This window comes from Phyllostomus hastatus, unplaced genomic scaffold (assembly GCF_019186645.2).
Source record: "Phyllostomus hastatus isolate PE091 unplaced genomic scaffold, TTU_PhHast_1.1 phas_scaffold_1224, whole genome shotgun sequence".
In the NCBI taxonomy this organism is placed as follows: domain Eukaryota; kingdom Metazoa; phylum Chordata; class Mammalia; order Chiroptera; family Phyllostomidae; genus Phyllostomus; species Phyllostomus hastatus.
Window position 1 is genome coordinate 1,620,078 of NW_025334008.1, and position 12,858 is coordinate 1,632,935.

Here is a 12,858-nt window from a genome sequence, read left to right on the forward strand (position 1 = left end):
ATGTGGTTGAAATTCATTTAGATGTGAATGGCCACACGTGGCCGTGGCTGTGGTGGTGACCGTGTCAGACAGCGCTAACTGGGTCTAAGCACTGGGAACCGTGTCCCAGCGGAACCAGCTCCTGCCCGAGCCCCCCCGCCCAGCCCGGGCCCCTGCTGTGACACGGGCGCAGGTACTGTGCGGGGCTGTCACATCAAAGCCCAAGACTGGAACGTGACTGAGTGTGACATGCCCGTGTCATGGGAGGTGCTGAGGGGGCCGCGTGCCCCGTTTCTAGAAGGTCATACTGAGGCAGGGCGAGGTCCAGGCTGTATACAGGAACACCCAGGCCCAGGCGGCTCTAGGCGGAGGCTGATCCTCCGGGTTCCCTGCGCGCTGTGTGACTCTGGAAGGTGGGGGCAGCTTAACACCCCTGAACCGAGTCTACCTGGGTGTGAGTGTGATGCAGGGCCGTGCCAGGTACTGGCGATTTTCAAAACAGAGGTCATCGCCAAGGCCGTCGCCAAGGCTTCTGCAGCGGTGCCTGAGGCTGAGTTTGCAGCCTGGGAGGGGTGGGGTGTGAGCCGGCTTGAGTCCGGCCTCCCTCCCTCCCTCCCTCGCTCCTCCTGCTCCTTTTCGCCCCTGCTGGCTCTGGGAAGGCGAATGCTGCGACCCGTTTTCTGTCTCATGGGGAGTGCTACTATTTTATCTTTAAAAGAGGGGGCACTACTACCCTGGCTGACGTGGCTTGGTTGGTTGAGAATCATCCTGCAAAGCAAAAGGTTGCGGGTTCGATTCCCAGCCAGGTCCCTGGTTGCAGCGCCTACCCTGGCTGACGTGGCTTGGTTGGTTGAGAATCATCCTGCAAAGCAAAAGGTTGCGGGTTCGATTCCCAGCCAGGTCCCTGGTTGCAGCGCCTGAGAGAGGCAATCTATTGATGTTTCTCTCACACACTGATGTTTCCCTCCCCTTCTTTCTCCCTCCCTTCCCCTTTCTCTAAAAATAAATAAATAAAATCTTTTTTAAAAAGGTGGGGGGGAAGATACTACTACAAGTAACAGAAAGTTAGCAACTTTTGTTTCTCAGACATCAACGGGAGCCCGATGGCCTGGTGGCCTGTGGAAACGCAGGTGATGAGCTGGTGGGCCTTGGTGGGGTGAGGAGCGAGGGGCCGAGGGTCTTTAGGAGGAATAAGGACCTCCCCTCCACCCTCCCAGCCTGCTCTGTGTAAGGATGGGCCAGACTGGGCCAGAGCCTCAACCACCGATGATGACTAACTGTGCGGTCTTGGATAGGGGACACCGCCTCTCAGGGCCTTCACTTGCTCATCTGTAAAATGGGGAAAATAGCCCATCTACCTCCTAGCGTGGTGGGGCTTCGGTGGTCCGCTCCCCGAGCCGGGCCGCGAGCAGTGCCCAGGGCAGAGAAAGCTCTCTGTGAAATTATTCGACAACTGTATGCACCGGCCCTCAGACAGGTGGAGAGAGATTGCCCCCAGCCAATCCTGGCTTGGCACTCTGACTCTCGCCGGGGTCCCCCTGCTGCCCCTCAGGCTCTGTCTGTGCGGGTGATGACACCCAGCTCGGGGGTGGGGATTTGTGGGGACAGGCTTGGTGCTGGGCACTGAAGGACAGCAATATGAAAAGTTGCCGTCTGTCCTCACTGGCCCGGAAGAACAAACCCTTTCCTCACTCTGTGACTCTGTCCCCCGCCTCCCACGCCTAACTCCAGCTTTTCAGGCTGAATCAAAACCTCTCATTCATCACAGTTTGGGGGGCCCTTAGAGTCTCTGCCTCTCCCCGAGGCCGGACATGGATTGGACCTCCCTCCAACCTGGGTGTGCAAAGTTCACTGAGAGAGTCGGGTAGGGAGGCCCTTCCCCTCGGGGGCTGAGAGAGCCTTGGGGTGGAGAGGCCGGAGCCCCTGGGTTGGAGCAACTCCTGTGTCTCCTTGAAAGGCCAGTCCTCTGGGAGTCCGCTGTTACTGACCATCTAATTGTCGTAATTAGCAACAATTCCTGCTCCCCCTGGGAGGGCCTGGTGCACTGGCGTGTTCCCTTCTCTGGGCCTCAGTTTCCCCTCTGGAAAGCGGGGGTCGCTGCTGGGGAAGGCCTGGGCTTGCAGCCCCAGCTCTGCCACTTCCAGCCCTGTGGTCTCGGGCAAGGGGCCTCATGTCTCTGGGCCTCAGTTTCCTCACTAGGGGTGATGACGGTGCCTCCCCTGCAGGGCTGCTGGGAGGAGTAAATGGACAGACGGACGGATTCCTGCGGGGTGCTCAGCACGCAGCCTGGCTCCTGAGAGGCGCAAGGTGGTGTGAGGTCATCATTACTGTCTCCCACCCCGAGTTCGAGGGTTCTAGGATGGAAGGGGGCACATCTCTGCGTTCATGCCTGGGGTCTGTCCCCCACCTCCCACCCCCACTCCAGGAGACCTGCGGCTGCTCTGGGCCCCCACTGAGCTCCCTGGGTAGGACCTTGGACCGAGAGGTTCTGGGAGCACAGCCAGGACAGGAATTCCAGGCATTGCTGCGGCTCTGCCCCCAGCCCCAGCCCCACTAGCATCTGGGTCACACACAGGCTCCCCACTCGCCCACCAGGACCAGCTCTCTCACCCTCAGCAGGCCTCTTGGGGGGGATAGACTCCAACCCGCCCCCCCCCCCCGCAACTGCAGGGCCGGGCACAACCCATCTCCCAGGCCTCCATGCAGCCCCTCCGCCCCCGCCTGCCATGACAACAGTAGTGAGTAGGTTTCCAGGCAACAAGGGGCATCCTGCCTCTCTGCTCACTTTCCCGCCACCGGGCTGTGTGGCGGAGCCACCCCCTCTCAGGGACCGGGAAGGGGGGGGCAGGGGTTTCTCCCCACGGCGGGTGGAGTGTTCCTGGCCTGAGAGACAAGTTTGTTTCTCTCTATCCTGCCAGAGACAAAGGGGGAACAGGCTTCCTGCACCTGACAAGGTGACAGCAGCTGACAAGATGAGCCTTGTCATCTTCTGCCCTCTGACCTGGAGGTGAGACCTCCGGAACAGGGTCCCGGGCCGTCACTGCAGTCTGATGCCATGCTCTGCCCAGCCCCCCGCCCTGTTCTCTGAGATCTGCGCTCAGCCAAGTAAACCTCCAAGTGCGTCTCCCTCCACACACGCAGACACCAACCCCTGCCTGTGGCTGGCGTGCAACCTGGCAACCCAACATACACATGCCGGGGACAGAGTGCGGGGTCCGGGGCTGGCCTGGCGGCCAACCCACCGGGGACGGTTGGCAATGTGGTGGCTTCAGGCAGCACAGACTCTGGCACATTGGCAGGGCCCTCGGTGGCCAATCAGGCGACTGGGATCAGAGGAGCCCTTGCCTGTGCTCTGCAGCCCGGTCCCACAGCAAGGCCCAGCGCCACGGCACAGGGGCTGTGAGTGTGGGAGGAAACCCAGGGAGGGAGTGTGGGGAGAGTGATAAGGCAAAAAGCGTGCCATGCGGACAAGAAGAGGAAGAGCAATGGCAGGGGGGAAGGCCCAGCCTATGGTGGGCCGGCAGGTGTGGCAGATGGGCCGGCAGTGAGTGAGAGCGGGGAGGGACGGGTGGCCTGCCGCTGGGGTTGGGGGGAGAGTTTCAAAAGAAGCTGGTAATCTGCCCTGGCTGGTGTGGCTCAGGGGATTGAGAACCAAAGGGTTGCCTGTTCCATTCCCAGTCAGGGCACACGCCTGGATTTCAGGCCAGGTCCCCAGTAGGGGGCGAGTGAGAGGCAACCACACACTGATGTTTCTCTCCCTCTCTTTCTCTCTCCCTTCCCCCTTCTCTAAAAATAAATAATTCAAATCTTTTTTTTTAATAAAAAAGCTGGTCATCTGGATTTTTTTGGAGAAATAATGACATTCTATTAGTATCACGAGAACAACATAAAGCTTCCCCGTCTTCGAGTGGTCACCTCCATGGGCCTCCTTATCCATCACCCCAGCCAGAGTTTTCTTTTCCTGTGATGAGAATGGATTTTTTAGAACAGATTTTATTTATTTTTAGTCAGAGGGGAAGGGAGGGAGAAAGAGAGGGAGAGAAACATCAATGTGTGGTTGCCTCTTACATGCCCTCCACTGGGGACCTGGCCTGTGGTGCAGGCATGTGCCCTGACTGGGAATCGAACTGGTGACCCTTCAGTTCACAGGTCGATGTTCACACCACTGAGCCACACCAGCCAGGGTGAGAATGGATTTTTATGTGAAATTGCTACTCTATTGGAAAACAATGACAAATGAAACCCACTGATAGCCCTGGGGGAATCACACTCAGCCCCTGGGGCACCAGTGGGCAGGCTCAGGGATGTGGGGCCAGCGTGTGGGGGCAGAAGAGGGAGGATGCCCAGCAGTGGGAGGAGAGGGAGGGTGGCTCGGGGACAAAGACCTGCTAAACTAGGCAGACCCGCAGGCAGGTTTCACAGCAGATGGGGCGGGAGAGAGAAAGACAGATGAGTGAGGACAGGAAGGCACGGACTGGGGGACGGGCTGAAGGGTCAGCCCGTGGGACGGGTGGAGACAGGTGAGAGGCTGGATACAGACGGGAAGTCCAGGTGACACCTTAGGACAGATACCAGCCCGGAGAGGTGGGGGAGAGAGAAGAAAGACTGGAGAAATGACGACGGTCCCAGCAGGCACGACAGGTGAGCGGTGGGGGTGGGGAGGAGGGCAGGCAGAGGCGGGGGCCGCGGCCAGGCTGGGCCTGGAGCCAGGGCCCTGGAAGGGGCTGAGAACTCAGCACGGCCTCCGCTGGTGCGCGAGAGTGCGCGCGCACCGCCTGCGGAGCCCCGGCTCCACTTCCCAGAGATGTGTCAGGGGCCCTTTCGTGCCTAAGGTCGTCATTCCGCTGTCCTGCCGGCTAGCAAGGGCACCCCGGGAGCGCTCTGACTTCCCAGCTGCCTCCGGCTGGAGCCGAGGGTGGCTGTGGGGGTCCAGCGGGGCTGGTCCCCCTCCAGCTCACACGTGCACCTCTCACGCTTGGCCTTGCCACCGTATCTGCAGCGCCCGGCTGCACCACCGCCGCCCTGAGGCCCCCTCGTGTGTCTGTCTCGCGTGTCTCTCTGTGAGTGCGAGGTCCCCAGTCCAGCTCTCTGGCCAGCGCCTCTCTCCGTGAGGGGCTGCCTTTGTCTCCCCTGCAGGCCTCGGGGCGAGGGGCTGTGCCCGTCTCTCCGCGCGCGGACCGCACTCCGGGGCTTCCTGCCGGCCGCTGGCTGATTCGGGGAGCCGCAGCCACGGGTGTGACCGGGTCTCTGATGCCACACGGGGTCTCTGGCAGCCAGCGACGGACTCTGCGTGTGCACGCGTGTGCGCCTCTGCCTACACGGGCCTCTGTGTCCCTCTCTCACACGGTCCCACCCCGCGCCTGGGACGGATCCGGGTCCCTCTGGCCATCACGCGCTGTGCCTCCATGCCCCCTGCTCTTGCCTCCACTGTGTGCCCGCCGTGTCGCCCAGGCTCCCCGACTCTCCGTTTCTTTTGGAAATTAAGTAACTCCGTGTGTGTGTGTGTGTGTGTGTGTCAGCGGGGCCCCTCTCTCACGGTGCCTCGGCTCTCTGAGTCCCACCTTCCCTGCCTCGGCCGAGAGTCTCTCTCAGGCCTCTCTGCTGCTCCACCCTCTGTCCCTCATGCGAGGGACATGGACAGTCAGGTGGCCAGGCTTCGAGGAGACCCGGGGAAGAGCAGGAGGAAGGTGGGAAGGGGAAGAGAAGGCTGCGCGATGCAGGTTAGAAAAAGCGAGGAGACAGAAGATGCTACGGGAAGAGGGAGGGGCTGATCCTGGTCCCGGTCCTGGAAGGGGGAGTTTTTTTGGGGGGTGGGGTGGGGGGTGCGGGAGAGGGTGCTCCGGGCTGCCTGGACGCGCAGGGAAGCCACTCCGGCTACTCCCAGCTGCTGCTGGAGCCCGAGCTCGCGTCTGGCGGCTGCGCGGCCGGGACTTGGGATGTGAGGCGCATAGCAATGGGGCGCTGCGGAGGCTCGACTGCAGCTCCCAGCTGGGGAGGGGGCGGGGTGGGGGCTGAGGGGCGGCCCTGAGGCTCCCTCCCCCTCCCCCTTCCCAGCTGGGTTCTCCCCAGGGGATTTCCCCACCCCGAGAAAGCCTCCTCGGGAGAGCGGGACTGGGGATGAAGGGAGCAGGGCAGGGGAAGCGGAGCTGGGGGTGGGGAGCGAAGGGTCAGGTGGGAGTGGCAGGGAGAAGGGGCTGGGGTGGGTGGGCGAGGTGGCGTCCGGGCCGCGGGACTCGGGCCCTGGAGGGAGACTGCCTGGGCCCCCAACCCGAGAGAAGCCCACGACAGAGGGGGCTTGGAGACGTGGGCGGAACCCTGGACAGAGCCCGGGCCTCTGGCTCCGGGACTGATGGGGAGTTGGAAGGAGCTGAGGTTTGGAGAAGGAGAGGTTCCGGGGACGAGGGCCCTGGCACTGGGAGGTCTGGGACTGGGGAGCCCCCCCGGGGTGAGGAGACAAGGACAGGGTGCCGCGTGGAGGAAGGTTGTAGAAGGGGGTCCCGGACAGAGAGGAGGCTGAAGTTGGGGTCTCCTGGAGAGAGGGACAGGGGAGGGAGGTATGGGGGGGAGTCAGAGAGGGCGAGGATGAGAAGATTCTGGGGGGGAAGATGGGGTGCAGTCAGAAGGTCCCAGAAGAGAGGTGTGAGGGGGGAGGCTCTGGAGGGCAGCAAGTGGGGGGAGGGCCCCCCCCAGAGGACAGGGCTAAGGACTGAGGGAGGAAGGTAGTGGTCCCGGAGAGACACGTGCCCAAGGAGAGAAGGCCCGGGAGCGGAATGGGGTCAAGGAAGGGGGGCTTGGGGAGAGGGCTCGGCTGCTGGCCAGCGGGGGTTAGGGGGCGCCCAGGGGAGAAGGGCTGAAGATTGGGGAGGGGGCTGTCTCGCTCCCCAGTCACCCCCTCCATCTTTCCCATTCTCACTTCCCAAACTCCCCGGTTCTCCCCGGTTGCCAAGGCAACCGCTCCTGCCAGGCGCGGTCACCAAGGAAACCCCGTGCCCGCCTCGCCCCCCCCATCACTGGCGTGCCCCCCCACCCCAAGCAGCAGCGGTGTAGAGGGTGGGAGGGGCAATGGGGGGGGGAGAACGCGGACTCCCGCCCCAGGAAGGGGGGCCCAGACCTACACCCGCGAGCCCCCCCCCCACAAGCCTGCATCCTCAACCCCACAGCTGGATACGCAGCGGCCGCGGGACGCGCACCCCCACCCCTGCCGGTCCCCAGGCAGCGGCGACCCCCCCTAAGGCAGAACCCGTCCGGCTCGTAGAACGCACCCCCCCCCCCGCCCCGGGCTGCCTCCCCCACGCGACACGGCTCCCCATCAGGCCCCTCCCACTGTCCTCTGCCACCGCCCCCCATCCCCGAGGAGGCCCGAGACCGCGGTCCCCTAATTAGAGAAGGCCCCCCACGCGCCCCCCACGGTCCCGCCCCCCGCCCTGGCCCGGCGCCCCTCGGCGTCTACTCACAGCGAGGACAGGGGCTCCTTCCGGGGGGCAGCATGCCCGGCCCGCGGGGGGAGGACCCCCCCAGCCAGGCGCGGGGACGCGGGGTGCGGGCCCGCTGCGGGGAGGCGCGGGGGGCGGGGCTGCGGCCGGCCCGGGGCGCGCGCGCTCGCCCCCCGCCCCGGCTCCGGGATGGGGCGGGGGCTCCGGCAGCCGCCGCCGCCGCTGCGGGGCGCGGGGCGCGGGGGTCGGGGCCGCTCCGCCTGTTCGCCCGCCCGGCGCCCGCCGGCCCGCCGCGCGCCTTCCTTCTCGCCTTCCTTTCTTTCCTTCTTTCTTTCCTCGCTTCCTTCCTTCCAGCCTTCCCTCCTTCCTTCCCCCTCCGCGGGCCGCCGGCGCCGCTCTCCCCCCACCCCACCCCCCCAGGCCCCGGCCCCGGCCCCGGCCCCCGCCTGGGACGGTGCGGCAGCGACCGGGAGCAGCCGAGAGCGGCGGAGACGGGAGCGGAATACTGATGATGGAGGGGGAGCGGGAGGGAGGGGAGGGCGGGGGGAGGCTGCCCGGGAAGGAAAGGAGGGGGGAGGCAGGGAGGAGGAGAGGGAGAGGAAGAGGGGGAAGAAAGGGGAGGGAGAGGGAGGGCTGAGATGGGTGAGGGAGGGAAGGGGGAGGGTAAGGAGGGGGGAGGGAAAGAGGGGGAGGGTGGAGAGGACGGGGGGAGGGCGGGAGAAAAAAAGGGGGGAGGAAAAGGGAAGCGAAGAAAGAAGAGGGAAGGGGAAAAGGAAGGAAGGAAGGAAGGAGAGGGAGCGAGGGAAAAGTAGGGGAGAGGAGGGCAGAGATGGAGAGAGGAGGGGAGGGGGAGGGCCCCTGGGAGGAGAACGTGGAGGTGAGTCCACTCTGGCGGATGCGCGCGGATGGGGAGGGAAGGGGAGGCAGGGTCCCAGGGAGAGGGTGGAGCGGAGGCCCGCGGTGGTCAGGCTAGGACGCGCCGGGAGCTGGGAGTGGGGGAGGGGCAGGGAGGAAAGGGGACAGGCGGGAAGGAGAAGGCGAAACTTCGGGGCGGTGCGGGGAGAGGGACAGGGGCAGTCAGCAAGACCCAGAAGACCCAAACCCAGAGTCTTGGCCTCAGGAGAGGGTACCTGGAAGGAGCTGGGAGAGGCGCGGGCCTGGCTTGGAGCCCCTGGCCCGCCCAGACCTGTCAGGTGGAGGCGCCTGGGAGGGGGCGGAGGCCCTGGCGGGCAGGCAGCCTGTGCCCCCCATTCTCTCACCTCCCCCAGGTGCTGGCAGCGGGTGTGGGGATACATTTAGAACTGTGAAGCCAGCACCTACGGTGCAGGGAGGGGGAGGGCGGATGCAGCGGCCTGGGAGAGGTCACCTGGCCCCCTCACCACCAATTCCCCCTGTCTACTACCCCCAAAGGCCTGGGCACCAATGGCGCGGCCGGGAATGAGGGGGCCGGAGAAGCCCAGTCGCGGGCTAAAAGGAGGCAGCCCCCGTCCAGGGCACTGAGTCTCCTTCAAGTTCTGAAATTAGGACAGAAACTTCATCTCCTCCCTGTCCCTTCAAAAAGTCGGGCAGAGAAGGGATAACAGTTCTCAGAGCCTGGCCCTCCCTCTCGGCCCTTCTCACTCTGAGAGCCCCAGGGTGGGGGGAGTGTAGTCCCTCAGCCCAGGGGCAGACATGGGGCAGAGTGCAGGCAGTCTGGGGCGTGAGGGCGGCTGGGGTGCAGGCAGGGAAAGTGGGCCAATTGGACCTCTGAAATGAGCTGGAGCCGGAGACAGACCCCCAGGCCTGGAGTTCGTCAGACAAGCGAGGTCACATGTGGGTGCACCAGAAGCAGCTGTAGACGGGGCTGGAGAACCCAAGAGCTGGGAGAGCTACCGAGAGGGGAGGCTGAGGGCCGGAGAGCAACAGGTGGGTGGTGGAGCGCTGGCTTCCCACCGGGGTGCTGCTCAAATCTGGCTTACGGGATTGGAGAGTGAACGTTGGTGGCCCCCAGACGTGCACCCCAGAACACATAGTACAGTGCAGACTCAAGGTCAGTGGCAACTCCGGTGAAACAGTGATAGTAAGAGCAGCCAGCGTGTCCTCCTGCTTGCTACAGTCAGAGGCTGTGCCACCGAGCACCTCAGGAACACCCCATTTATTCCTCACAGCCACCCTGAACTTGACTCCTAGGGATGCGGGCACTGGTGGGCACTGGCGTGCTGTGCCCAGTGTTCACCGTCTGGTTACTAGGTGGTCTGAGGGGAGAGGCCAGAGCAAGGAAATAGGGAAGAACTTCAATAGCTTACCAACCCTCGAGGCCTCCTGAGGTGGGCCTGAGGCTCTGCCCATGGCATGGGACTGTCCCTGTGTGACTGAAGGAGCAATGAGTTGCCACCAACCACCGGTGTTCACAGAGGGCCTAAGCAGTGTGGGGCACTGATGAGGAACCCGAGAATCAGCTGCAAGACTGGAGAAAAGGGCAGAGCCGGCCCCTGCAGTCAGGGAGTGTGCCTTCCTGAAGGGGTAGCCCAAGGACTCATTTCGGAAAGAGAAAAGGACCGTGGGGAGGACAGGGACTTGTGATCAAGAGGGTTCTCCGGGAGAAAGGGGCTTTTTTTTTTTTTTTTTTTAAATTTTAGAGAAGCTGGGAGAGAGATGTAAGTGTGCCCTTACTGGGGCCCAACCTGCAACCTAGGCCTATGTGTGGACCAGGATTCGATCCCACAACCTTTCAGATTACCAAACAATGCTCCAACCAACTGAGCCACCCAGCCAGGGCTTTCAAGATGAGCTCTCAACAGTGGGAAAGAGGTGGCCCTGTGGGTGCCCAGGGGCGAGGCCCCAGGCAGAGGGCCACGGAGAGCAGGAGCCCTGGCAGGGTGGCCAGCCCAGCCTGTTTGGGAGAGGACATGGGACCAGCGTGGCAGAAGGACGCCGAGAGGCCAGGACAGTGGAGAGAGAGGAGGACGGAGCCCCAGGTTTGGCTCAAACACCAAACCAAACCGCAGGGCTACTCTCTGTCCCCTGAGCTTTGCCCTGGAGCTGAACTCGAGCAGCGGCCCTGAACAACCTGAACCTGACCCTCACGTTTCATTCACGTTTGCGACACTGACTGGGATCTGGGTGCACCAGACACTATTGTGTGAGATGGGGTGGCAGTGACCCAGGCACCCCCATCAGGAGGGACTCAAAAGGCATGTTTACTGTTTCAAACAATCAAATGTAAGCCACAGATCTCCTCTGGAACGGCGTTTTAGAGGTTCAATCACACACTGAATTTCTTCACTTCAGGCTGTAAAACAATTCGCTTTTAATCCATTCTGTGTTTTAACTGCTTGTCTCAACCCGATCAAAAGTTCTGACGGGCAGTTAGGTACACCTTTGATGAGCAGGGGGGAGGAAGAAAAATTTCTCTTAATGTGCTTTGGTTTGCTCAGAAAACTCTTTCAAAGCAGGACCCGCTGGCGTTCATGTACTTTGTTCAATATGCATACACTGAGCAAGTGCTTTGAACCTGACAAATAATCAAGATTGTCACCAAGGGAGAAGAGTTCTGGAAAGGGGCGATCTAAGCTAGACCCTGGACTTTCCCTCCAATTCCGACCTAGCAGCCCGAGCGCTCACCCTCTTAGGAGAGATGGCAACCACTGGAAAAGGAACTCGGAGCTGGGAGCTGAACCTTTGCTCCGTCTGGCTTCTGAAACATCTGTATTTGTGCTGAGTCAGTGTGGCCGGCTGTGTTTCACAATGATGGTGGTAACAGTCTCTTCCACACCCCACACTGCCACCCTCCACCGGCACTTCCCTGGGAGTAGGAGAGCTTTTGTGACTTTTTCGACCAATGGAGTGTGGTGAAAGGTGACACCATGCAGCTTCCAAGGCTAGGTCACAAAAGAGATGCAGCTTTCTCTTCACTTGCTGTAGTATTTGCTCTTGAGCCTTTGGCGGCTGTAGAAGCCAACTGCTGGCCCCCCGAGGCTGCCATACTGGGAGGAAGCTCAACTAACCCATGTGCAGAGGCCCTGACACTGAACAAGGACAGAGGGTGGGCCAGCACACGGGTGCTTTAGCTCTCCTCTGTTGCAGAACTGCCCAGCAGAGTCCTCCCAAATTCTTTAATTAAAAAAAATTTAATAATCCTCATCTGTTGACATTTTTTCATTACTTTTTTTAGAGAGAGAGGAAGGGAGAGAGAAAAACATCGATGCTTCAGAGAAGCATCAATTGGTTGCCTCCTGTACGTGCCCAAACCAGGGATTCAATATATAACCTAGGTGTGTGCCCTGACTGAGAATCAAACCAGCGACCCTTTGGTTCACAGGATGGTGCTCAATCCACTGAGCCACACCAGCCAGCACTGATTTGGTTGCTTTAAGCCACTAAGTATCAGGGACGATTTGCTACCCAGAAATAGACCACTACAGCAGTCAGCATCACAGAACAAGAGCACTCTCGTCCTTATCCACTAGGGCAATCTCAAACCATCTGCTGCTCTCCGTGGTTGAAAGTCTGTTTGAAATTAGCATGTGTATCACCCTGGTCCTGGTTTCTAGATATTATGTGCCTCCCCCCACTTCCCCCCGGCCAAAGGAACCAGACTCCTTGGAAAAGTAACTGCTTCCAGGTTTGGGCCAGGGCAAGTACAAAGAAACCCTGGGGCACCTTTTGGGACAAAAAGGCAAAGAAGTGGTTAAAGATTCATGGGGTGTCACATTAAAAGGACACAGTGGCCAGCTTGAAGGAGCTCCTACTGGCAAAGTTGGGACAATTTGAGCCCTGGCTGGGTGGCTCAGTTGGTTAGAACATCGTCCCGAATATCAGAAGGTCGTGGGTTGGGTCCCCGGTCAGGGCGTGTATAAGAGGCCACCAATCAATGTTTCTCTCTTCCACCAATGTTCCTCTTTCTTTCTCTAAAATCAATTTTAAAAATATCCTTGGGTGAGGATAAAAAAAATTAACATTTTCAAGTGATACTTGATATCTACTAGACAACAGTTTCAGCCTTAGATTTATGCTACATTACTGGGGAAGATAAACCTTTGGGAAGCTGGGTTTTTGATGAAAAGCAAGCACTGCCCTGAAAGTGTTTATGGAACAGGATGTGAGAATGGTGGTGTCCAATCTGATTCTGAAGTTTGAGAGGCTGAATCATGCCCAACAGCTACACACATCCCGTTAGTAGTAGTGCCATTTAAGAATGCAATAAAAGCCCTGGCTTGTGTGGCTCAGTGGATTGGGTGTCATCTTGTGAACTAAAAGGTCACTGGTTCGATTCCTAGTCAGGACTGCAGCCAGGTCCCCAGCTGGGGGCATGCAAGAGATGACAGGCAACCAATGGATGTTCCTCTGCCCCGCTTTCTCCCTCCTTTCCCTTCTCTCTAAAAATAAATAAATAAAGTCTTAAAAAATGAATGCAATAGAATATTTTTCTTTCCCCTGTTTGGTGTAGCTCAGATTTAATGCCGGC

General features: G+C 60.6%; 1 protein-coding gene across 1 annotated transcript in view; it reads right to left on the minus strand.

The window, feature by feature from the left end:
• Window positions 1-7,528, minus strand: part of LRRC4B (leucine rich repeat containing 4B) — a 35,995-nt gene extending 28,467 nt beyond the window's left edge. Inside the window, exon 1 of the mRNA XM_045856172.1 lies at window positions 7,434-7,528. The gene's annotated coding sequence lies outside the window, so the exon portion shown is untranslated. The remainder of the gene's footprint in view (window positions 1-7,433) is intronic.
• Window positions 7,529-12,858: the final 5,330 nt, after the last annotated feature.